The 27,806-nt window shown below is 36.5% G+C and overlaps 1 protein-coding gene and 1 pseudogene across 1 annotated transcript in view; both read right to left on the minus strand.

Moving 5' to 3' along the window:
• MAGI2 (membrane associated guanylate kinase, WW and PDZ domain containing 2) overlaps window positions 1–27,806 on the minus strand; it is a 1,332,916-nt gene that overhangs the window by 344,789 nt on the left and 960,321 nt on the right. The gene's annotated exons all lie outside the window — the stretch shown is intronic.
• The window catches only part of LOC122213623, a 38,404-nt pseudogene continuing 29,034 nt past the window's right edge, over window positions 18,437–27,806 (minus strand).

A 27,806-nucleotide genomic window follows, 5' to 3' on the forward strand; every position in this document is an offset into this window, starting at 1 on the left:
ATATGGTAGATAACTGAAAAATAGTAACACTAATCAAAATGTTGTTTCATTTTATTTAAAATAAAATTTTCTTTTAATGGTTATTTATTTTTGAGAAAGAGAGAGAGAGAGACAGAGTGTGAGCGGGGTAGAGGCAGAGAGAGAGGGAGATACAGAATCTGAAGCAGGCTCCAGGCTCTGAGCTGTCAGTATAGAGCCTGACGTGGGGCTCAAACTCACGGCCTGTGAGATCATGACCTGAGCCAAAGTCGAATGCTTAACCAACTGAGCCACCCAGGTGCCCCTATTTTTTTTATTAATTTTTTTTTTAACATTTATTTATTTTTTGAGAGACAGAGAGACAGAGCATGAGCAGGGGAAGGGCAAAGAGAGAGGAAGTCACAGATTCCAAAGCAGACTCCAGGCTCTGAGCTGTCAGCACAGAGCCCCACAGGGGGCTCAAACTCATGAACTACGAGATCATGACCTGAGGTGAAGTCAGATGCTTAACCAACTAAGCCACCCAGGCACCCCTATTTCATTTTAAAAATTAGCAAAATAAATACTAATTTAAGATTAAAAAATGATAAGTCACATATAACAACATAAGAAAGGAAAAAAGGGAAACAATCATAAAAATTGTAGAATATGTTGCACAAACATATGTTAACAAAATAAAAAATCTAAATGAAATGGATAATTTCTTAGGAAAATATAATTTATCATGATTGGCCCCAATAAAGATAGAGAAGCTTAAATAGACAGGTTTTAGTCAATGTACAATACTAAACTCTAAATGGAGAAGAAACAAATGAAACAATATGAATATTAGAGATAAATTCCTTTATAAACTGGGTGTGAGGAAAGGCTTTCTTATGACTCAAACTTGACAAATTTGACTACATAGAAGTGAACAAGAATCTTTGCACACTCCAAAACACCAAAGTTAACATTAAAAGATAAACGACAAACTGAGACAAAAAGATGTGTAACATCTATCAATGATAAAAGGCTGCTCTCCTTCATACAAAAACTCTTAAAAAGTGAAGGGAAAAAAAGAAAAAAGAGACTAAAAACTTGATAGAAAAATGTACAAGAGGTAGGAATAGACAGTTCACAAAAAGTATTCACATGTTGTCACATGTGAAAAGATGCCCAATTCCTTCATCACAAGAGAACTGCAAATTAACACTATATTGAGATACCACTGCTTACCTATCAGATTGGCAAAAATTCAAAAGCTTGAGGACAGGGGTATCTGGGTGGCTCAGTCGGTTAAGCTCCTACTCTGGATTTTGGCTCAGGTCATGATCTCACAGCTGGTGAGATTGAGCCCCTTGTGGGATTTTCTCTCTCTCCCTCTCTTCTGTCCTTCCCCCTGGTCACACTCTCTCTCACATAATAAATAAATAAACATTAAAAAAAAAAAAAAACTCGAGGACACACCCTTTTGGCAGGGTTGTGGAAGAACTGGTCTCCCTCATATCTTGCTGATAGCTGGTCAATATGAACACAACCTCTCTTGAGGGGAATTTGGCATAAAATGGACACATTTTACCTTTCGATCCAACAACAGTCATTCCTCTAAAAAATTTCTCTAAAGTTTAATCTTTAACAATATGAAAAACCTCAGAAATGTACAAGGTTATTCACTGCAGTACTGTTTTACTAGCAAACCATGGAAACAACCTCAATATCCAATCAGGGATAACAGTTTAAATAAACACAGCATATGCACACGGAGCTGCAAAACCTATGGGAAAAATCTCTATGATCTGATATAGTGATTTGTGGGAGAGATTGCTAAACCAAAACCTTCCTATGCTCATTCTTGGGAAAAAAAAAAAAAAAGGTATACAAAAAAGAGCCGGAAACTAAAGAAACTGCTTAATTAAAGGAGGTGGGCCTGAACAATAAAGTCAAAGGGATAGGAAAGGAGGCTTCTTTGTACTTCTTTACAAACCTCATCAATGTGCTTCTATTCGAAAAAACAAAACTGAATAAAATAAGATGGAAAAAAAAATACCCTAAAATTGAATATAAACAAAAGAAAATGAACCTAACTGTATATGAAATTGCTAACCACTCAGGATAAGAAAAAGGCAAGTATTAGAGAAATTACAGATTTGGGAGTCAGGGTTTCATTATACAAAGACTCAGAAGATAAAAGCATTGAGGAAATATCACTGAGGTTGGAGAATAACTGTATTTATAATGCTGCACAATTTTGGTAGGCTTTCCTGACAGTGCGGTTCAGGATACTGGTTTCTGAAGCTTGGGGTTAATTTACGTTAGTTCTTATGCCTTTTACACTGGGAAGCCCTGTGGGTCTGGCATTTAGGATCCTCTTGAACAAAAAGTTGCAATAACAAAAGTTTTAAGGGTTTGGGGGTGGGGCAAACATTAATTTTAGTGATTTAGACCTAAGGCCAGACTAGAATTTAATAATTCAGAGAGGAGGCACAGGTCCCTAGAAAGGATAGGTTTGATGAAATTCTCTCTGACTGACACTTGTTCTTAAGCTGATAGTGACCTTAGAGAGCTGATAGGTTCTTTGGGCATTATGGAGGCTGCAGAGGTGGACACCATTCATTATGAAAATCTGCCTTTCTAAGTAAACACAACAATCTCAGAACTATTATAGATACTGGGCATTTGGCTTTCAATGGAATGTAAGGCATAAAGTTATTACAGCAGGAAACTTACAAAAGCCTGGTAATTCAAAGCAGGTATCTCTTTAGGGAGGGTCTATCAGAGTTCTGCCACCTGTGTGGGACCAGGAATGGCATTTTGGCTTCAGGATGCAAGGTCTTATTTAGAGATGAAGTAATACATGAATCTTGGCCTGTAAAGCTTCTAAGAGGGAAAACTTAGGGAAGAGGTCGGGCCCAGAGCAGGAGACTGGAGACTGATGGCCTTCTTTCTCCTTAGTTGTCAAATTTTCCCCTACAGGGGGATCAGTCTATTCTACAGGCTGCTGAGTGGATTACACAGCTCCAACTGGGGAGTGCAGACAGGTGAGAGGTCTGGAAGTTAACTAGCTCCTAGCATGCTCTCCCATGCTAGAACAGTCTATATTTTAATTATTGACTCAGACTGAACATTGACAGATAATGAGGGCTTTAGGAATTGTTTAGCCACCATCTTCCAGGGAGCCAAGATAAAGACCGGGATAGGTTATGAGAAAGAAAAAATAAATAAAAAATTTTGCTTTAATTCTTCACTTTACCTTATCAGTGAAGATTTTAAAGATGTAGAAAAAAAAATAGCTCAGAGAAATGGCCACATTTTACCATGGTTTTGGTGATGGCTATGATTGCTGTTTTCTTTTTATGTCCCTGAAATAACACTTTCAATGGAATGTTCAATGGTTTTGTGGTTCAAAGTGTTCTTGATAAGATCTGGATGTGTTAGTCCAAGTGAAATCTGCAGTTAACTGTTGATGACATCACTTAACACAGCTCTCATAATGTAACATATTTTCTGAGGCCCTTTTTCATTCAAGAAATATTTATTGCTCATCTACTTTGAGGGAAGCAGTGGGCTAAGCTGGAAGGGATAGGAATAAGTCTCAATATCCATGGAACTGACAGTTTTGGTCAGAGCCAGTCTGTAAACAAATACTTTCACTAATTATTAATTCATTATAATTTATGGTATACGCTACCAGGAGAAGTGTATGTATATTTTACTCTACCTAAACCTTCAGGTAATTTTTGAAGAGCTTGGAATCACAGGTTGTTACATTTCATGGGTATAATTCATTACAACTGATTTAAATAAACCTAATGCAATAAGTCAGCAACACACTTGTCAATTGGGTATTTTGGGGTGAATTCACACAATGGATGTCATTTTTCTAGTGAAGCAGTCTTTTTAAATTGAATGAACTTGATATATACAAGAAAATTCTAACTATTTAAAATCTCTGGGGACAACTAAGTATTGAACATCAGTGCAGTTAAGGGCTTGGAAAAATGAAATTTAAAATTTACTTATGTTTATTATATTAGATGAGCTGAATTCTACTTAGGAATATGCCCTAATTTCATTTTCTATTTAATATGCAGCCTCAGAGCATTGTTTAATTAAAATGCCACTTAGACCAGTGAAATGGATCAGACTGAGCACAAATCTAGGGCTGCTAACCAATGTGCAGAAGGATGAGCTCGCTCTCTTAGTGGTGCCGTCTGAGCCACTGCCCACAATGCTGGGTCAGAGAAGCACCATGACACTTCTGCATGCCATTAAATAGTAACATCAGTTACTTTTTTTTTTTTTTGCTTTTGCCATGACACTCATGGATCCTAAGAGACTTGCATGCTTCATAAAGAAGCAAGCTGGACATCTATCAAATTGGGGTGATGTGGGGTTGTCATAGAGCCTCTACTTTATCTGGTCTACTGAGTTTTGGGTCTTTCTGCCAGAACAAAGAAGGAGTTCATAGACATTTTTGAAAAGGACGCTGAAAAAAAAATCCATAAAAATACCAATTGTCAACAGTCTCCAGGGAGAGGAAGGAAAAGAGGATAGCTTCCGTGTTTTCCATCTGTGTTGTGGAATGTTTTTAAACATTAACAGAATAGGCAGGCTGACCAAGCTTACAGTGCTCTGTTTTATACTTGTTCTGGGTGGAGAAAACACCTACTTGTCAGCAGTACCTGTCACAGATAGATCACAGGGTGTCAAAGGTAGTGAGAGTTGAGACACAAGATAGGGAAAGGCTTTTCCCATAGCGTGAAAAGAGGAGGTTGAGTATTCAGAGTGTAACTGTAACAATGAGATTTCTGATTCCCTACCTGGTATTAATCTAAGGCATTACTGCTGCCTTTTAAAATTTAATGATGGGAATGTCCACATGCAGACATTAAATTATATTCATATAGCCAGATGTGTGTGTGCGTGGGATTGTCCCAATGTTCTCTTCCAAAATAATTTCCTGTCTATATGATTTTAGCTAGATCCCTAGGTAGAGATATTGGAATCATAGTCCCCACCCCGTACCCCATCTTGGCAATATAGTGTAGTGAATGGTGACTTCACAGGACATAAGCATCTTTACATTTGAGGTGGATGAATGGTATAAATATGACAAATACACCTTCAGTTACGTTACAATTAATTAAATCATCATAATACCAGCCAGTATAAAAAAGCACCAAAGTGTCCATTAATATAGATTGTGCTGGCATCTACCTTCAAATATGAGTATTCACTTCAAATATGGGGCTTTACTGACGGGGAAGTGGTGCAGTTTTAATACAAATCCTAAATTTCCTGTTCCACATACAAACAGAGTGATGCTTTCCATTAGTAAGTTCCTAGCACAAAAGAGGGCAGAACATTTTTCCCAATGATATGGTCACTGTGATTTACATGAATGTTCACCTATTTAGCTCTGTCCCATATCTGCAGTGTTCCAGGACAGAAGGACTGGATTAGATGTAGGAATAGGGAAATGAAATCTCATCCTAATAAAACCCAGAATCCTTTTTGATAAAATTAATAATATGGTAGTGAGGTATGATGTAGTAATGTAAAAAAAAAAAAATAGAGGATTTGGAATTAACAGCATGTACTGCATCACTGCTTTGCATTATGGTAGAAAGAAACAGAAAAACATAAAGAGCTGAGGGTGGGATTTCCTAATGCTATCTGCAGGAAAAGACCTGGAATAGGAAACACGATGCCTGATGTGTCTGCAAGGTATCCAATGCCTAAAACACTGGGAAAATCTTGGAGAGCACTTCACCCCAGTGAAAAATATTGTTCTTATAAAGCTGTCAGAGTCCGTCTGAGCTGGGGTTACCTGGCATGTAAGAGCCAGTCATTCCCACAAATTAGGCTGCCCTGCAGGCGTGTCTAACTTACATGCCAGCCTTTCAGGAAATGTTAAAGGCCCAAGCAGAGCTGTGATTTGTACCTGTGGTAACAACTAGACTGTGTGTAAATCATACAAGCAGTGACAGTGTGCTATGATGTAGCATTCAGCAACTTTGCGAGAGTCGACATGTAGAAATCCAAACTTTCCACAGCAGTGGCACTGTGCAGACAAAGCACACAGACTGTTTGGGAGGGTTACCTGGTCCAATAGAGGGAATCAATAATTTTTATCTGTAAAGGCCTTTTGAGGCAAAAATCACTGGAAATATTGATTTGGACACAGAACATCACTAGCTGAAATATTAATTGATATGATAAAGGGGTCAAGGTCATAGGCTACATTTTCTTTTTTAAAAAAAATTGTTTAATGTTTATTTTTAGAGAGAGAGAGAGAAAGCGGGGCAGGGACAGAGAGTGAGGGAGACACAGAAGCAGGCTCCAGGCTCAGAGCTGTCAACACAGAGTCCTAAGTGGGGATCAAACACATGAACCAGGAGTTCATGACCTGAGCTGAAGTCAGACGCTTAACCAACTGTGCCACCTAGGCACCCCTAGGCTCCATTTTTAATGTAGTCTCAGATTCTTCTCTAAGTTTGCATTTTCAGAATGCAAATGTGTATCAGCTCTGATACAGGGCATATAGTCCAGACTGGAAGTATAATTAACAATGATAGTTTTTTTTTTTTTTTAACATTTATTATTTTTTTTGAGAGACAGAGTGTAAGGGGGGGAGGGGCAGAGAGGGAGGGACACACAGAATCCGAAGCAGGCTTCAGGCTCTGAGCTGTCAGCACAGAGACTGACACTGGGCTCAAACCCATGAACTGCAAGATCGTGACCTGAATTGAATGCTCAACTGACTGAACCACCCAGGTGCCCCAACGACAATAGTTTTCAAAACATGTTAACACACTTTTTTTTTTCACATTTCTCTGTGGGTGACTCTCCCTTTATTTAAGCACTCACTTATTTTAGGAAATTTAGGCCTGCTTAAGTGGGGATATCAAGAGGAGTAGTCAAGAATCGATGTCTGACTTCCATGGGAAGCCATGGATGGGAGTAGAAACTGGAGGTGCAAAGTCCTGGGAGACAGGACACAGGATGTGGAGTCCTTACAACTCTGGTCAAGGGCAAGAACCATAACGTGAGCAGGTATAAGCCATTCTGCAGCACAACAGCAACGACAAAGAACAGCTGGCTGACCCCAGACCCACCCTCATTACCATAGGGATACCTGCTCATCGACTATATGTACATCTTACATGTAGGAGGAGAGAAGAAACCCACTGCAGAAAAAATCTGATACAGCATTTGAGCTTTAATGTTGACACACTATTACCCTCCTCCATCCCCCACCCTCAATAAGGCTGTTTTCAACTTAAAAAACAGCAGAAAAAAGCCCTTAGTTGGCAGATTCAAATTTTCTTATCCTCCATCAAAGTAACCAAAGGTCCAAAGCAAATGATTAATTATATAAAATTAAAGTCTATAAAATTTTCTTACATATGAGTTGTAGTTTACAAATACCAACCTGGCTGTAATAGCATTAAGTCAAAATTAAGCATTTATTTAAGTAACTATATTTGACAGAGATACTATAGGCTTCGGCAACAAATTTGATTTGAATTTTGGCTTTCCTTGGATAAGTCTCAGTTTTTTTTTTATCCTGCACTGTGTTACAGAGAATAGAAATGTAGACTGGCTAACATGCTTGGCACTTACTAAATGTTAGACACTACCATGACACCTACTACCGCTGTTGCTGCTCTGTCATCATCATCATCATCATCGTTGACAGCAGGAATTGTAAAAGCAGCAATGGTAGGACCTGATGGAGTAATGGGTGCCGAGGGAACTTAGGGTCCATACTTGGAGGGTGGGCAGGTAAAAATCATTAGTGGTTTGCCTCATTACTGGAAGAAGAAGAAGGTTTCCTAGAATTATCTGAAATGTGGAAAAGAGATGATAAAAGTGGGTGTGGAAAGTGGGGACTGGAAAATTACTAAGTAGGTGGATCCTTTTCATTCTATTCTTCCTGTGTGAACTTGGCTTGAAGGCTTCAAAATAAGTAGACTAACATTTGGGAGTGAAGCTTCAGCTGTGTGAGGAGAGGCCTGGATTATAAAAAAGATACTCTGGTACAAAGGGATGCCACCAGAATTCATAAGGAAGATTTTCTGAAGACCAATACAATTATGTATGATTATAATTTTCTATTTAATATACATGTAAGTGACTCCATTACAGGGAAATATTATGCTCTGGCTTTTTATCTGAAAAAAGCAAAGTAACAAGCATATTTAAAATTATTTCTTTAGTTCACAAATCAAAATCACACCAGTACTACAAATCCAGCCCTTGAAGTAACAACGATAATTAAGATAAGAATGATATTTTCGTTACAACATTCTTTTTTGTGTGATTTGGCAACATTTTCTTTTAGTAAAATTTTAAGTGATTGAAAAATCTATTTCTGTTCAAAAACCAATCAATTATTGTCACTCAGAGATAATACTTAAAAGTAAACGATAAAATCTGTGGTTTAGAATTACAGTGTTAGAAAAAGAAAGATTTTTTTCCACTGGAAAATAAATAAAAGGTGACGCAGAACCCGCAAGTTACTTTATGGGTGTTAAAAATTAGCATACTATATACTCAGCAACCTGATAGAGATACAAATGAGTCCTAAATCTGCTGTGATGTAGGGTGTTCCACAGCGAGAGGGGAGGGCTGGAAAACTCAGGAAGCCCAGATGTCACAAGACAGACTGAGAAAGACTCCGTGGGCAGCGAAGAAAAAGAAGCAACAAAGAGAGGGAAAGAATATGGTATACTATTGAGGAAAGGGACTTCTATTGAGTTCCAAAGACTGTGTCATAACCATCTGCTTTGCCTCCTTCATGGTGAGAAACTTTAAAGACAGGCAGCATATCTTACTCATCTTTGTATTTCCCAAATCTAGTATTAAATGTTCAGCACAGGCATTTGTTAAAGGAATAGATGAGATCCTGTACCCATGGTGATGCTGGGAAAGATAAAATGTCTCATACCTGCATTTGAAGAGCAACCTCAGATTGGGTAGCACAAAAAATTTTGGCTTTCTATGACATTAATATCTTAGTTGTGTTATGTTATGTTATGTTCTTTTTTTTCAAAGTATTAATTCAATTTTTAGTTAGGTATTCTTGTGGTGAGAGTGTTTGCCCCATATTTCAAATATTTCCAGATGTGCTGGGTTAGGGCAGAAAGGCAGAAGAAAAAGTTGATATTGGCCATGCCCCATAAAGCTAACTTCCTACCTAGTCGTTACCCCAACACAGGTATTAGAGAAGCACATATGGGTTAAAGAAAATGTTTTAGTAAAGAATATGAAAAATAGTCATTAAATTTTTAGTCACACTGGTTTTGGTAACAGGTTTTGCTAACTACTGGTTTTAGTAGTTTTTATTTTCCCTTTATGGACATTGCTTTTAACAAACAGACTAATAGTATTATGTTTTTACATTTTACAATAACATGGATGAAGTAGCACTGTGCAAGACTTTTACGTTTTCTTAGTTCAATTTTGCAAACCATTGTACACTTCCAAATTTATTCTTTTATATTTGAGACCTAGACACAATTTTTTATTGAGGCAGATCCCAAATTTCTCTCAAACTCTTTCTAGGGGCGATATATTTAAACTCTTGTTAGACATAGAATTCATTGTAAGTGAAGATGCCTAATATCATAAAATACTTAAGAAAATCATAGGAATGAAAGAAATTTTCAGATATCACTAGGTTCATTTCCATTTCTTCTATTGGCTTTATATTTACCATAGTGGACAGAGAGATGGATCAATGCCTTTTATTTCATTTTATTCACAGATTATTTTTTATTTGAACATTACAAAACTCACTACTCATTTATTCAAGTTTTACTGAATACTGTGCTAATAGCTAGAGATTAAAATTTTTCTGGGTGGCTCAGTTGGTTAAGTTTCTGACTCTTGACTTCAGCTCAGGTCATGGTCTCACAGTTCATGAGATCGAGCCCCACATTCTCTCTCTCTCTCTCTCCCTCTCTCTCTGAGCCTCCCCTGCTCACCGGCTCTTTTTCACTCTCTCTTGAAATAAAAACATAAAAACTTAAAAAAAAACTTCTGTGTAAAGGGATTCACTGTACCAGTATACTTTAGAGATATTGTGGGTTTGTTCCAGACCACCACCATAAAGCAAATAAGCAAGACAAATGAATTTTTTGGTTTCCCAATGCATATAAAAGTTGCAGTACGTTATACTGTAGTCTATTAAAATGTGCAATAGCATTACGTCTAAAAAATGATGCATATATCTTAATTAAAAAGTTCTAAAAAACGCTATCATCCCAGTAATAATCACCGATCACAGATCACCATAACAAATAAAATAATAATGAAAATGTTGGAAATACTGTGGGAATTACCAAGTTGTGACACAGAAACACAAAATGAGCACTTGCCATTTGGAAAATGGCACCAACAGACCCTCAGTGCAAGGGTGCACAAACCTTCAATTTGTACAAAAAACTCACTAAGTGCATTAAAGAGAAGCACAATAAAGTGAGGAGATATTCTATAAATCGGGAAATGTCAAGGTAGAAGTATGTGCAAGTGTTCAAGTGAAGGGATGACTATTTATGGGAGGAACTGTAGTGGACAGCAGATGCTTTATAGGGAAGTTTCCCTAGAGCTCTGTCATAAAATATGAGTCAATATTTACCTTGCAACTCTTCTTACTGAGGGAAGTTTATTCTATGATGAAAAAAAAAGGCATTTAATCTCAATAAATGCTATTTGTGTTCCTGTCCCAATGTACCCAGGAGGTTATCTTTTAAATTCTTCATGGTCAAAATTATACCCCTTCCTGCCCCACTTCAGTTATTTAGCACCATGGAAACACTAAAATCAGCTATAATCGATCAATACTATATATTGGGTGCTGTGGAGTGCTTTACATGAATCCTCTCGTTTGATCCTCAAAGCAACTCTGTGGGGGAGGGGATTATTTTACTGTGCTAAGTAGTTAAATAATTTGCCCAATGTCACAAACAGAATTAGTTTTGACAAGGGTTGTGAGGGGCAGTGCTGGAATCCTTTTGAAGAGGGGATTCCTTTTTGGACTGTCCCTTCTTAGAATTCCCGTTGTCTTGAATATTGGTATGAGAATGTGGATACATCCCTCATTTATGAAAAATGCCCCAAAACTCTGAAATAATGTCCACCTTATTCTTCAGTAGGGGTCCAAATTCAATATTTTTAAACCCCGTTATATTACATTTCCTTGTTCTGCAATAGATGTAGTGGATATCTGCTTTGGTTGTACAGAAAGATATCAACATAATCTCAGCTAACATCAGAGTCATAATGTAATCATCAGTATTTATGCAATAACACAGGTTATATTTATGAGGACACTCAGAAACATTAGAAACTAAAAATTCTTCTGGCATTTATATGACAAGAAAATATGGATGTATTTGGAAGTCTATTTCATTTTATTTGAATTGTAATGCCATCTGCCAAAACTCTCAAAAACTACTGCTCTGACAGCATCAGAAAGGAACTTTGTGTGAGAAATCGGCATCTGTTTTTTTACTTAATTTACAAAAGACACATTTTGTTTGCATTCATAAGAGCATTTTGCAAATTTACTACCCAATTAATATGTCATTCTGTGACACTGACAAAATAATCAGATTCTTAAATGAGTCTCATTTCTTTTGTTTTAACTCTACAAAGCATGAAAAGATTATATGGTGTAGCACAGAAATTTACTGTTTCAATTTATAATAATGCCATCTTTCCTCTATGAAGATGACATGACTAGCATCACCTGGGCATTGGCTTCAGGTAATTTCTAATAATGACAGTGAATTTGTGCCCAGTCATCCTTGCCTGGTTCCTACTGTGATATGAAGGTTGTACATTTGTGAAATGATGAATAGTATTTACCTAGAGTTAGAGACTGTAAAAGAGAATGAAATTAAGTTTCAGAAGAACGGACTCCAAAATCATAAATTCTTTGAAAGGGTCTGTTGAGAGCTGAAACTGGCCAGATATCTGTCCACATGTTTCACAGATACATGATGGAGTAGACTTTGTATTTAACATGCTAGATATGGCAGAGGGGTATACTAACAGATGAGATCCTTACCTCTGAATAATTTATAATCTACTTAGAGAGGTAAGAGCATCCAATGTAAAAATAGATCCATAAAGAGTATTTATGAATGAAGATGCAGGTATGACTTAGTAATATACATAGATACTGTATGATTTCACACACAGTAAGTATGCCTTTAATTTTTCAATAGCTTCAAGACCTACTGATTTTCAAGGAGAATCACGAAGGAAGCAAAGAATGCAAGTAGGACACTACTTGGGGAAAAAAATAAGATGAGTTCAGGGGCACCTGGGTGGCCCAGTCAGTTAAGCCTCTGATTCTTGGTTTCAGCTCAGGTCATAATCTCACGGTTCCGTGGGTTCAAGCCCTGCATCGGGCTCTGTCCTGGCAGTATGAAGCCTACTTGGGATTTTCTCTTCCCCTCTCTCTGCCCCTCCCCCACCTGTCTCTGTCTCTCTCAAAATAAGTAAATAAACTTAAAAAAAATAAGATGAGTTCAGGTATGGGTTAGGGAGAAGTAGGTGAGAAAGATGGATAGTTTTGCAGAGAACACAGGAATGTATGTGAATTGTAAGATAATCACCTATTTAGAGAAGAGAATTTATGTTAGAAAACAATAAAGGGAAAGGCTGTATGTGTAATGTAGATCAATTGATGGAATTTTTTAAAAGTAAACTCTACCCTCAATGTGGGGCTCAAACTCATGACTCTGAAATCAAGAATAGCATACTCTACTGACTGAGACAGCCACGTGCCCCCGATGTAATGTTTTTGAATAGCAGGTTGAAGACCCTTAAGTAATTGGTAACTATTGTAGTGTCAGAATAAAAAAAAAAAAAAAAAAACAACAACATCATAGATATATTTGGGGAAAACCTTAATCAGGTACTTGCATTCTTGATATTTATACCATTAGCATATAGCACATGTCCAGAACAGTGCTTAGAATAAAACAGATAAATGAACAAGGGGGTAATAAGTTGGTTACTCAAGGGGACAGCTGCATTTCTGTGGCTGTCCTGATTCAAACCCTCTTTCCTATATATTTCTTGTATTTTACTATATTATCCTCTACAGCATCAGTCTTAGTGGGAGGTGTCCAACCATAGAAGTTGAAAAGCCCAGATACTTGATTTCTCCAGAAACTTGAAAACTAGGGCATGGACCTATTTCCAATCCAGACTTGGACAATCAGACACAACCACCTGAAATTTTGAATCTGGAGTCAGTGATGCAAAGAAGCAGTAACTGAAGAATTTATTGTAGTGGTGGAAGAGACTGCCACAGCTGTTTCTGGGGGCAGCCGTGGCAGTCTGGCTAGAAACAGCAGTATCTTCCTTGGCCTGTCCCTGTGGGATGACTCTGGCTGAGATTCTGGCTAGGAAAACTCCCTTTGTTTTTCCTTATTTTCCAAGTCTGTCTTTTTCCCGTACCTTCTTCATGATTCTCTAAGCTTCCCAAAACCTTTCAAAAACTTCATTTTCTGCATTAAAGAATCAGAATCAGTTTCCCTTGCTTGTACTTAAGAACTCTGATAAAGGTGTTCAAGGCAGGAGATGACTAGGATCCTATTTGGGGATAATCATGATGGGCAGAGTGAAGAAAGGACACCAGTGAGAGACACTGACAAGGAAGAATCTACAGATCTGGTAACTAGCAACACATTGCTATTCTGTTCTTGCTTCACTACACTGTTTGCTGGAATATGTGCATGACATTGCCTAAGGGGTAAAACAGAGTGAAACAAAATATTTGCAAGTATATACCCTAACGGATTCATAATAAAGTGTTTGCGGAACATGCAGATATAATGTCTGTAAGTGTGATATTTCTTCAGAAGATAGAGCAAACTGGGGGAGTAGTGGTAAACAGAAATGAATTTTTAAAATAAAATGTCTTTCTATAGAATGAAAGAGTGAAGCTTTCATGAGTCAGTATACTTTTCTGACTCTGTATATGCTTATGAGAACCATCTAATTGTTTTCATGGACTTTTTAGTCTTGTATCCAGTCTTTTTAGTCTTGTATCCAGTCTTGTTGCCTAAATCAACATGGCTGAAACTGAATCACAGTCTTTACCCCCAACAGGTCTTCCATTAACTTGTTCTGTCCTAGTTATCAGCATTGCAGCTGCCAGATGTCCAAACCAGAATGATAGCCACCATGAATTTCTTCCTCCTGATTATTTAAGAACTCCTTTACTCCACTCCTTAATCATCTCTCACATAATTCCTCTCCTCTCCATTCCTATGATTGTTGCTAAAATCTCATTTCTTATCCAGAATTTTGAAATTGTTTCCTAATTTTTCCCTTTGCCTCTACCTTGTCCCTTCCAATCCATCCTATTTCCTACCACCAGAGTAAATATTCAACAAATGCAGATTGACTCATTCATTTTCCCTTCTAGAAATCCCTTGGTCCTTTTCTATGTGCTTGCAAGTGAGAATGGCACACTAGGTCTGTCACGATCTGTCACTATCACATCTTTGCAAGTGTATCTCCTTTCTCACATTAACATTTTGTGCTCAGACTTTTCTTCATGCTCAGACTCTACCACAGTCCCTTGATTCTTGGCTTTTGCATATGTTGTTTCCTCTGCTTCTTACTTCCCTTTCCCAGCTAAATTCTGTCTTCTATGACTTAGCTAAGTGTTACCCTTCTTAGAAGTGTCCCCTGACCATCATTCTTAGCAACATAGTCATGGCTATACTTCATAACCTTGGTTCAAATGTTATAGCTCTTCTCATTTGTAATATAATAGTTGATTTTATCATCTTTCTCCACCATTAGATAGTGGGGACTATGGGGACCACATAGTTCATTGATTTTTGTATCCTTATATCTCAATGAGCTTTGAATTTCTAGTATCTAGGCTTTGCCCAAAGTAAGTCCTTTTGTTGTAGGAATGAAAAGAGCACATATTCCTTATGAAATCTGAAAGATTTCTATAACCACACTTTAGTTAATTTTATAATCAATAAACAGTTCTTTTTATAAAGTGAGAGAAGGTCTAAGGTATATTCATTAAATAGCACTTAGTCTACAATAAAGCTTGATCTGTAAGACACAATATACAATTGTTTCCAAAATGTTCAATAGTCAAAATGCTAGTTCTTTTGAAAGAGGAGAATAATTTATTAACAACATTCTTACCCCAAGGGGAAAGAAAGTTCAGAAAGCTGTCTTGCCTTTTCCTCCAACTTCAAAATAGATTTTCACAGACAGGGTCCTTTAGTAACTCTTGTTTAATGCAAATATCTCTTGTGTTGTGGGAAAAACAGGAAAGAAAATGGGAGGTGGAATACAGATAAAATAGAATAAGAGATTATGAGATAAATAGACGAAGAAAAATCCTTAAAATTTTAAAGTCCACTGAAAAGAGAAGGAAGAGGGAAGTCAAGGCAAACAGTCAAAAGTGCACAGAAAGCCCCAGCTCCATGCTTCCTGAGATTGAATCTTAACAGGAAACTGGTATTGCCTTCAGCTTTTGGTTTCTTTCCCAAGGTTCTGCTCAAAGTATTCCCTCATCTTCATCACCCAGCTCTTCAAGGTCAAAAACATCCACAAATAATCAGGCATTCGATTGTCAGTCTGTGGGGCAATTTGCACCCTCTGCACTTTTGCAGTTCAAGAGGAGAGGGGATAGAAATGACCCAACACAGTAACTATGATCTAGTGTTACAGAAACTATGATCTAGTGTTACAGGTATTTTCCTAGTTACTTAATATATTTTCAAGCTCAAATTAACTTGGAATACCACTCTAAAGAGAAGAAGTTCTACACAGGTGCTATTATTTTTCAATTTTTTACCATGAATGAAGTTTTCCTGCTAAGAAGAACTTGGAAGACATCATGAAATTGAAAAAAAAAATGCTAGGAACATGATTCAAATGCAAATACATTCTCTTTTTTTTTAACGGGAGGTTTTTTTTTTTAAACTGAGGTATAATTGGCATCATATTATTTCAGATGTACAACATAATGATTCGATATTTGTATATAGCATGAAATGATCAGCATAAGTCCAGTTAATATCCATCACTGTATGTAGTGACATTTTTTTCTTGTGAAGGAACTTTTAAGATCTATTTTCTCAACAGTTGTCAAATATGCAAAACAATATTATTAACTGTGGTCGCCGTGCTGTACATTATATCCTCATCACTTATTTATTTTATAACTGGAACTTTGTACCTTTTAACTCCTTCAGCCATTTTTCCCACCTCCCACTCTGACTCTGGCAACGACCAATCTGTTCTCTGCATCTATGAACTGGTTTTGCTTTGTTTTGTTTTAGATTACACATGGAAGTGGCATTATGCAGTATTTGTTCTCTGGCAATTATATTCTTAAACATTTTTTCTGCATAAAATGGATATAGAAACATAGTATGGGGCTAAGAATAGATATTATCCAAGATCCAGAAAAAAAGTTCATGGAAAGTCCTGTTGATTTTAATAAGAATGCATAGAACATGGACAATAATAATTGTCTATGGAAAACATAGCAAAACCTTTTTCTATGAGGGTGTGTGTTTTTGGGTGCTGGAACCACCTCCTGATCATTGTTGAATTTCCAGGTCTAGTCCAATGCCAGGACCATAGTAGGTACTCAAGAAACATGAATGAATAAAATAGACTACAGGACAATTTGGATAGATATACCAATAGTTTTAAAATGATTCCTTGAATTTAAAAATAATCAATATAAAATATAATCTCCACACAGCAAAGTGATTAAGAAAAGAACAAGTCCAATAAAATCATACTCCATTATTAAAAAAAATATTCCAATGTGATTTAGCAAAAAATCCAAACTCCACGCCAGAGCCTACAAGGCCTTTCATTCCTGCCAAACTCTCTGATTTCATGTCTTAGTGCTTTCCTGTTTGTTCTCTGTACACCAGCCACATTGGTGGTTTTGGTTTATTTTGTTGTTGCTGTTGTTATTTTCCCTCGATTTTCTCTGGATGTATGAAGACAAATTCTACTTTAGGACTTTTACCGTTGTCCTTTCCTTTACCCAGAATATCCTTCCTTAGATACTTTCATAATTCACTCTTCATCAGTCATGTCTCCTCAAATATCCCATGCTTACGGAGGAACTAACTGTACTATCTAAAATAGCTACCACCTTCCCTTCACTCTACCCAATATCCTGCTTTATTTTATTAGCATTTTTTACCATATGAAATTTTACTGTTTATTTTCTGGTTTACTTGATCTACACTCCACTTGAGCTCCACAGTATCTTGATATAAAGCAAATGGTCTCTTATTGAATAAGTGAACAAGCGAATGAATGAATGTGAGAAATGTAAAATATTATGAAAGTATGTTGAAGTACAAAGGTTGATGTAATGTCAGATAGGATTATGGCTTATGGAATCCAGAAAAGAACAGGGGGTTAAATCTTTGTTCTTGGCCCTAAGAGAGAGGGCTCTATTAATTATGTTTCTTGATTAGCTCAGTATCGAGCAAAGGGATACCCTAAATAAATGATACATATTTCACTTAGCTTCCTAGCTAGGAATTCAGCTTTTGGGTACAATTAATTTGATGTGACCCTGGAGCATGTTGAGCATGACATCTCAGAACATGATAACCCTCGGATATAAAATGATCCAGAGAGATGGAAATCATTATTTTAATAGCTGGCAACAGATTCCTTTTCCATGAGAATGTTTATATATAGGAAAATACCTGAATAATTTTGTTTGGTTATAAAAAGTAAGGCCCTGTGAGTTTTATCTTTTTAAAGAAAATCATGAAAAAAGAAGGGAAAACTAAATCGTTCTGCATGAGGAATGAAGAGAAATTTAAGGAAGGGAAAGAAGAAGCGGAAGATAATTGAACCTATGAAAACATACTGATGTCGAAGTAGCCAAAGTAGTTGTAAAAAGTAAAAAAAAAATTTTCCAAAGGAAAGGAAAAGTGAGCTTTGACCATGTGCTTTAGTGCAACTTATATCATTCTGAAGACCCCTGACTCTTCTACTTTCCTTCAGTTCAGTTTCTTACAACCCCTGTCAATTCCTTCCCAGGAACCAAACAGGACAGCCGAGTCCTTCTGAATTACTCTCCTAGTCCTTAAATAGAAGCTGTAGCAGCCCAGAGTTGAGGTTTACCCTTCCTTTATGGAAGGTGTGCATGCAAAGATCTTGTGCTTTTGAGGTTTTTTTTTTTTTTTAATTAATTTATTTATTTTGAGAGACAGTGAGTGAGTGTGGGGACGGGCCAGAGAGAGAGGGAGAGAGAATCCCAAGCAGGCTTAGTGCTGTCAGTGCAGAGCCCGACGTTGGGCTAGATCCCATGAACCATGAGATCATGACCTGAACCCAAATGAAGAGTTGGATGGCTAACCTACTGAGCCACCCAAGCACCCCAAATTAGGAGGTTTGGAGCAGAGGGGTGAGTGAGATATTTATGTGTTCAAGTGTGGTCCAGCCACTCTGCCTTCATGGGGGCCTCACAAGTATGGATGTCCACAGGGTGTCTGCACTCCTTGTACTGCACCACATGGCACCAGTGGAATGTGCACTCACACCAAGTGCGGCAGGTGACTTGAGTTGTGTCATACTCTCGGCCACAGACATGATTTCACAACCGTCTGTCCCCTTTAGATGCTTTGCTGCAGACATGGCCTGCAGTGTCTAGGGAACCTACAACCTTGCCCAAGACAAGGTAGTCTGGAGAGTTGTCAAAGGAGATATGGTCAGTCTGGGTGCCATGGCAATAGCCTTGGTGGGCTGCTGTAGAGTTGATGCCATCCTGGGTCACTGTCACCCACACAGCCCCATCATAGCACCACTGCAGGTAATCACCTGTGTGGCATCAGCAGGTGCGCAGAGTACAGGAGCCACTTACACCATGGCAATGACACTCAAGCTTCAGAAACCACTGCACAGCTGTGCAACCAAAAAAATTTAAATTTCTTCACACACACACACACACACACACACACACACACATACACATGCATTTGCTCAAACCATCAGTAAATTCTGCTCACCTGGTAATGTGTTATGCGACACATTTCTTTTTTTTTTTAATTTTTTTTTAACGTTTTATTTATTTTTGAGACAGAGAGAGACAGAGCATGAACGGGGGAGGGGCAGAGAGAGAGGGAGACACAGAATCGGAAGCAGGCTCCAGGCTCTGAGCCATCAGCCCAGAGCCCGACGCGGGGCTCGAACTCACGGACCGCGAGACTGTGACCTGAGCTGAAGTCGGACGCTTAACCGACTGAGCCACCCAGGCGCCCCTATGCGACACATTTCTAAGAAGATCAAGCAAGCAGCATTGAGCTCCACATTTCGGTTGGTCTGGAGAGAACAGCCATAGAAGGTGCAATGTGAGAACAAGAGAATGGTGGGCAGGAACTCAGAGCTAAAACATGATCTTAAGAATATAATTCTCCAAAAACTCACAGAAACCTTGGTTAGGACTCAGACACTGGAATAAGACTAACATTTTTTTTGAACATTTACTAACTTCCAAGGTTATAAAAAATAAGACAGGGATTCCAGTATTATCTATCAGATGACTTCACTTCCACTTAAAGACTGACAATGGTGTTCTTTCTATCTCCACAGCAGAAAGGGGCTCTATCCAGTTTCAGGTAAGTTTCGAAATAAATTTCCAACATATTAAATTGTAATGTCTTCTTTAATTCTAATTTAAAGAGGATTGGGGTTATTATATTCATCTTTAGTAACAATGTTGGAGAGCATAATAAAATTAAACACTGTCTACAGAATTTAGGCTTTAACTACATATCAGAAAGGGGGAGGAGAAAGAAAGATATAAATCCTCCATGAAGCAGAAGTGTGTGTGTGCATGAGTATGATGTTTGAGAAAGAGCCAAGAATAGAAATTGGCTATCTACATGCTGTAATCAGATACACGATTCTTCAAAGGAATGTCACATCAAATCAAGCAATCATGATCAAAAATAAATCAGACTGAAACAACAGTGTTGACTCAGTTGACCAACTTACTAAGAGAACACTGAAATGACTTGATGGTGTTACTGCTGATTTCATGTCTGGGTCTGGAGGCTGCTTATTAAAGTTGCACACCTGAACCTGATTTTACTCTTGATATTAACTGTGCCTCACAACATCGCTCTTCCAGAAAATCCCTTCCTAACTATTAGTTTTCTTTCTCCTGTTTGATTATCTGTACCTTTTGTAATATCATGGTGACCAAAATGGCCTTAACATTCTCCTCAGCTTGATTTAACTTTAGACAGTTTTCTTCCTATGGGCCTCTGGCTTCCCATTTCTTAGAGTATTTGCTTTAGAAAGTTGCAGCTGTAAATTCTTTCTCTGCCTCTGAGATGTAAATCTTCCATGACCCAGAAATGTCTTTCTCTAGAACTTGGGAGACATCCCTTCCAAATGTAATCACCAAAAAGATACCACCTCTATTTCCCAGTCTCTGTAGGAGGATAGGACCCTAATTAGATAACTGCCAATTAGCAGGCATAAGTGAATGGCTTAATCATTTTGGCCAAACTTCCCCTTCCCCCAGCCCCACAGTCCTCCAAAGATTTTCCATGAGCCTACCCCAGCATTTAAAAATCTTTTTTTTCTTCCAGGTAAGTTGAGTTCCATCTCCTCCCCTATTGTAATAGTCTTAAATAAAGTTTTCCTTGCCTATTTAACTGTTAACTCTGTCCAGTGCAAATATTTTTTTTGACATTGGACTGGTCCATTTTCTCATCTTCGTAAATTGTTTACCCTCTTGATATCAGGCAATACTTTTCAGTTACTATTAAATCAGTAAAATATTTTTCTTTTAAATATGAGATTTAGAATCAATGTAACTGAAATGGATATTCATGACAGAGGCAGTGAAGGAGACAGACCCTGAAGAGCAAAAATAATCACAGTCTAAGATATGAAAATTTAGATAATTGAATAATACCAAGGAATAATTCAATGAAAAAGTACTCTCCCACTCTTCCCCCTGAAAACACAACACACACACAGACACACACACACACACAGGCACACAAAGAAATATTAAGACATTTTAACCTAATATCGCACACACAAAATGCTCAATGTTGATTTCTCTGCCAAGTGCAGAAATCTTACTGATATCTGATGTGAAATGCATGAGAATATCTTTAAACATAACAGCAGGATTTCAACTAGAATGCGAAGTGTTGATATTCTAGGAGGAAGCATAGCTCACATCAATGTAGCTACTAGTTTATGATGGGAGGAAAGCCAGTCTTTACAATGGACAAAACCCAAATACATGTAGAAAGTTTGATTATTGTTCATCAAATAAGTAGTTGTTTAAGAACCAGAATTCTTAAGGATAAACAAACAACCCCCCCCCCCCAAACAATACACAAAAAAGTCATCTAAGGAACACATTGGGTTTGCTGGCTTTTCTCCTGTAAGTACAAAAGAATGTAACATTTACATTTTGTTCATAAAGAAATGCCTGACTGCATTTGGTTTGCTCAGTTTTCTGACTTACCATTGTTCTTCTGATGACAAAACCTAACTGTAAAATAGAATGTATTGACCAATATCATCTAGTTTATTTGGAAACAGCAGATTCTCCAGAGAAAATCTTCTGCTCCTTTTTCTTCTGTTAATAAGGGTAATTAGAAACATAATGGTCCGTTGTGACTGGCGGCTTCCTAGTTAGAATTTCTCAGCAGCAGCTGAAAGCTTCTCTACCTGGGTTTCTCTTCCAGCAAAGATAAATACTTCATTATCTACTTACTTCAGTCAGTTTAACTAAATTCAGCTCGAATGATCTCTCATAAAATTGATTATAAAATGTTGTCAAGTCTTTATTGAACTAAAATTAGTTATTTAGCGTGCAGGTCTGATGTTTTAATCAGTTGTTATTAGGGCAGTGAAAAGGAGTGGAGTAAAATGAAAAAAAAAAGACAAACCCAAATGTATAATCAGATCTTGTGTTTTTACTCACACAATTTCTTAATAAAAGAAAGAACATTGTAGAGACAATTAGGTTGCTGGAGTGGTTTAATTAAATCATTCAGACTGTGCCAACATTCTGTTGGCAATATTTGATGACGAGTAGCCTTAGTTTGAGGTAAATTTAGTCTTTTAATGAGATATGGACTGATCATGCTATTTTTAGGTTGGAATGGCACATGACATCATCATCCACACACGATTGGGAGAAATATTTCATGGTAATAGAACTAAAATTATTGGGAATTCATGTTTAAATAGTCTTCAGGTCATTTCTGTGGTTTAGAGAAACAAGATTTAAACTGATGGATGTTATTTCCCCTATACTCCCAAATAATATGTTCATCATTCTGCTTGATGTCCTATTGCTTAACATGACTTGAGCCATTCCTTTCTGGGGGCATTTTCTTTTTTATTGTCATAGGCAAATGTAAACCAGAGCATTGTGACTAAGAAAAGCAGACTTCTTTTTTCTGTATATTTATCTTATAACTATAAATTCTTACATAGCAATTCCTAAGTCAGCCTTCATCCAGAGTGGTTTTTCATTTTTATTCACTTGAAAAACAACATCCTGTCTAATTCTCAGGAGCCTTTGTATTGTGAAGCCTTAGTGTGCTTTTAATCCCCTCAAGGAATAGTAACAAAATGCTTTAGAAACTACAAGCAACAACAACAACAAGGACAACAACAATGAAATCACTACATTTTAGGATAGATCTGTAGTATGGGGGAAAATAAAAAAGAAAGAATAGATTGATCCCCAAGCACTTGGGAATCCTCAGTATACATCTGCAACCTTGGCATACTCAGAGGTACTGAAGATTGCAGTCTTTCAACTCCTTGCAAACCTAAAGTGAAATGTCTCAGTGTTTTACTTTGCATTTCTTTGATAACAGCTCAGTTAAATATTTTTCATGTTTATTATATTTAAATTCTTTTTTTATTGTTGTTGAATTAACTGCTGTGTCTTTTGCCCATATATTTTAGTGTTGTCTTTTTAGATAGTCTTTCCTCTTATATTATTTTAAAGATTTTATTTTTAAGTAATCTCTACATCCAACGTGGGGCTCCAACTCACAACCCTGAGATCAAGAGTCCTGTGCTCTACCGACTGAGCCAGCAGGCACCCCTAGATAGTCTTTTTTTATGTAACTTCTTCTATGCTTTCTGTTTTAATCTCTTATTTTTATCCTTGTAGATGTCTTGCTTCACTTTTAACTTGAGGAAGATATTGTCCACATACTTACACTTCCTCCTACTTCTTTCAAGGGGTAAAATTTATTACAAAAGAAATCAATGACAAAAACAGATAGTTTATTTTAGATTTTATAGAATTTAAGATGCAAAACTACTTCCTCATCTATAAAAATGGGAGCAATAATACCTATAGCACAGGACTGGGGTAAGTATAACACATAGTAGGGGGGTAAAAGGGGATAAGTAGTTATAACAGATTTTCTCCATCCCTCCTTTCTAGATAGAAGGTGTAAAAAACTGCTGTTTTCTGCTTCTTCCCTTATCTTGAGTCCTGTTCATCTCTTGTACTGCAAATGTTCCTTTCTTCTCTACCTTTATTCTGACTCCAATCCTCCCATATTTGATAGAAATATTGCCCCTGCTCTCATGACATGTTTTATAATGAAGATTCTATTATATTAATTTTATTACCTACCTGTCTCTACCACTAGTGCACATTCCTTTGAGAAGTCTAGCACAGTGCTTTACATGTAGTTGTGTGGTATGGTGTGTGTGTGTGTGTGTGTGTGTGTGTGTGTGTGTGTGTAAGACTAGTTTTTTCCTTTATGTGTTCGGAATCTTAAACTAATATCATGCTATACAATGTTTTATTCCCTATCGTGTTACAAAGTTTGCAATTATAGTATATATTTCATGTTGCAAAGCTCACATTTCAGTAGTGGTGAGTGTTATCCTAGACTTTTAATGTGTATAGCTAAGGCCAGATAAATAAATAAAAAATTACAATTGTAAGCCAATCAATTAATCTCACAATTTAAGTAACCAATTATTTAGTAATTATAAATATATATTAGTAACTGCATGAATTATTAATGTTTAAGCAGATAAATAAGTTTACTGTTCAAATACTTATATAAATAGGGGTGCCTGGGTAGCTCAGTTGGTTAAGCATCTGAATTTGGCTCAGGTTATAATCTCATGGTTCTTGAGTTTGAGTCCTGCATTGGGCTCTGTGCTGACAGCATAGAGCCTGGAGCCTGCTTCAGATTCTATGTCTCCTCTCTCTGCCCCTCCCCCACTCTCTCTCTCTCTCTTCCTCTCTCTCTCTTTCTCTCTCAAAAATAAATGAACATTAAAAAATTTTCAAATACTTATATATCTATATATACTTATATAAATGTGATATGTGCATACGAATATATTGTGATTTATATATAAATAGATAATAGATGGGAAAATATCATTAAAAGGAAGTTTTAAAAATATCATAGTAGAGTTTAATACATTATATAATTATGTAAGTAATGTATTACTTAATCAAATTTGATGTGACTTTATTATTGTTTAATTTGATTCTTTTGTTATGATATATTTTTCAAAGATCAACTTAACATGTAAACGATTCCTTTCCTCACTTGGTAACTGCAAAGAATTGGGAAGTTTTTGACCACTGAGGTCATGCTGTCCAGAAACAGGATTTTTTCCCTAAAATTTAAAATAATTTCCACAACTTTCTTCAGTTTGCAGAAGTGGAATATAGATGTAAAGGTAGCAGGATAGGCCATCCAAAATACGCCACTTGGTCTGAAGGATTATTGTGAGCTGATGACAATTAAGAAGAGGCAGATACAAGAAAAGCTCTCTGCTCTGTGTCCACCCATTTTCCTGAGGCAAGACATATATTTGTATATGGACTCTCCCCTCTTTACCAGGTACCACACAAGTTAATAACTTCAGACAACTCCGGGCCTTTTATCAGCCCAGAAACCAGAGGATTCTATACAAGAAACCTTGCTAAAACTAGCCCTTATCTACCATTTGTTTCCCCATATATTTGCCTTCCCATAGTTTGCTTAAAATCCTAGAAACTTTTAAGTCTTGTCCTTGGTCTTGTCACTTCTCTGCAAAATTATTGTTCTTTGCTAAAATGGTATATAAATTCAAGTTCTAACCACTCCTTAGAATTCCTCATCAGTGAGTACTCCACATAAATGCAGGATGAACCTATTAATAAACATCTGTTAGTTTCTCTTTTGTTAATCTTTTGCCAGTCTAATTTGCAAGGCCCCAGTCAATAAACCTAGATGGGTAGAGGAAAAAGCATTTTTTTCTTTCAGAGATTCACCTTATAACTTATATAGGCTCGGTTTCACTTTAAGTTAAAAAGTATTACTTATTAATTATACTACTTTCAGTGCCAAAAGTTACAGTAGATAGTTTCTGAGGCAAAATCCAAAATAATTCTATTCTGAAAGAAAATTGTTTTCGGTTCTGATAGTTATTTCAATAGGGACAACATCAGTCAATTAAGTATAATCTTTTTTTTAATGTTTATTTATTTTTGAGATGGGGAGAGAGAGAGAGAGAGAGAGAGAGAGAGAGAGAGAGAATGAGCAGGGGAGGGGCAGAGAGAGACAGAGACACAGAATCTGAAGCAGGCTCCAGGCTCTGAGTTGTTAGCACAGAGCCTGACATGGGGCTCAAACCCGTGGACCGTGAGATCATGGCCTGAGCTGAAGTCAGATGCTTAACCAACTGAGCCACCCAGGCGCCCCTCACTTAAATACAATCTTAAAATATATGAAACTGAATACATAGTTCATAAGCCTAAGATGTGGATGATAGTGTACTATATCTTGATCAGTTTCTCTATGAAATAAAGTAAGCTCTTTTTGTTTTATACTGAACTCCTATTCAGAACTTACCCAAGACTATTTCAAAATACACAAAGTAATTCTCATTTAAAACTACAGGAATTTAGCTGCTTTTTCAAATTGTATACTAAATGTGTCAAACACAGTTATGCAATATTAAGGAAGCATAACAATGGTAGAAAATATTTCAACATTACTTGTTAGAGTTTATCTTAAACATAATACTATTTTAGCTTTTTTAAAACAAAATATTCTTGTTTAAAAACAATCATCTTAATATGCTTTTGAAATAATTAAGCATAACACTTCATAAACCCATATTTTTACACATTAAAAAATTCTTAACAATTGTTAATTAGCCTTGCAAATGGACTTTTTTCATTTGCATATTTGACTTCCAAAAGTTTACTTAAAAACAATATGTAGACGATTGTCTATAAAAGATAATAAGACTTATTTTTTAAAAAATGTTTACTTATTTATTTTGAGAGAGAGAGAGAGAGAGAGAGAGAGAGCATGTAAGCATGAATGGAGGAGGGGCAGAGAGAGAGGGAGAGAGAGAATCCCAAGCAGGCTCCACACTGTCAGCTCAGAGCCTGATATGAGGCTCAACACCATGAACCATGAGATCATGACCTGAGCTGAAATCAAGAGTCAGAAGCATAACTGACTGACCACCCAGTTGCCCCAATTAGCCTTATTTTAAGATAATATCTACACAATGTGCCTGGAAAATACTTGCAATTTTTTGTTAAGTAAAATACTGTAATACACAGAGATATTGGGAATTGGTGAATAATTTCATGACACTGAAATTTAGAATCACCGTTAGTCAGAGGGTCATAGATAAAAAGTATTTGTCTAATTATTAGCTTGCTATATGTAAAACTTTGAAAAATTATGTAAGTTTAAATAATTTTGGTTGATAGCTGGTTATATGAACCTGGAAATAGAGTGTAATAGTATATTAATTAACAAGAAAAAAAATGAGAGTTTTCATAAATACATTTTAATTCTCATTTATGAACAGAAGAGTTCATGACCCAGCCTCTGGATTTCTCTTACCTCCAGCTCTATTCTAACATAGATGGTAGGAACTTCCTCCAAAGAGAAAACAGGATTTAACTTTAACTTTCGTAACTAGCAGCTAGATATTTTCAATCTTGATTCATGGACAGTTGATATGTAAGTTTGATTTCAAATGTTTATAAACTGTAAATACAAACACAGAACTCACATTTTTCTTTTAAAACATGGGCATATATTAATTCCATATTTTTCTTTCTGGACTAGTAAAATATAATAAAGCAAAACACTTTTTGTTGGAAAAAATATGATTTTAAACTGTCACTGCTGGCTAATACATAGTGATTTATGAGTTTCCCATGAAGAGGAAAGATAGAATGTCATTTTCCTCAGGAAACTTGATATTAACCATTCTTATAGATTTTATGTGTTTGTATTATAACAATTAACATTTCTTTCATTTCCTACATTATATAAACAAAATTTTATACTAAGCTATTATGATATATTCATGCTTTCTTTCTCTCAGAAGAACCATTTTCTCTCATGACACACATTTTGTACTGTTATGAATTTATTGTAGCTATGGTAAGGAGAAAACTACGAGCTCTAACATAAACTTTAAGAGTAAAAGGGTATTCAATGCCCATTTACACATAATACTACATAGCTTCCTACATTCATGACTATGTCATAATATTCATTACCACTAGGTAAAATTATACCTGCTACAGGAGTTTTCTAAGTGTTTCCTTATTACGTTGTAAATTATCAGCATAGAGCACAGAAAAAAAGTCCATTAAATCCTCTTCAGAAGATGCAATGATGACTTCTTAAACATTCAGATCTAGCAATATTTTATACATTGCTTTTACAAATATACTTTAAGAAGCAGCCATTAAGGCAAAACAATGGTGCAAATTTATTTGGAAATAAATATTCTATACACTCATT

Source organism: Panthera leo, chromosome A2, assembly GCF_018350215.1.
Source record: "Panthera leo isolate Ple1 chromosome A2, P.leo_Ple1_pat1.1, whole genome shotgun sequence".
In the NCBI taxonomy this organism is placed as follows: domain Eukaryota; kingdom Metazoa; phylum Chordata; class Mammalia; order Carnivora; family Felidae; genus Panthera; species Panthera leo.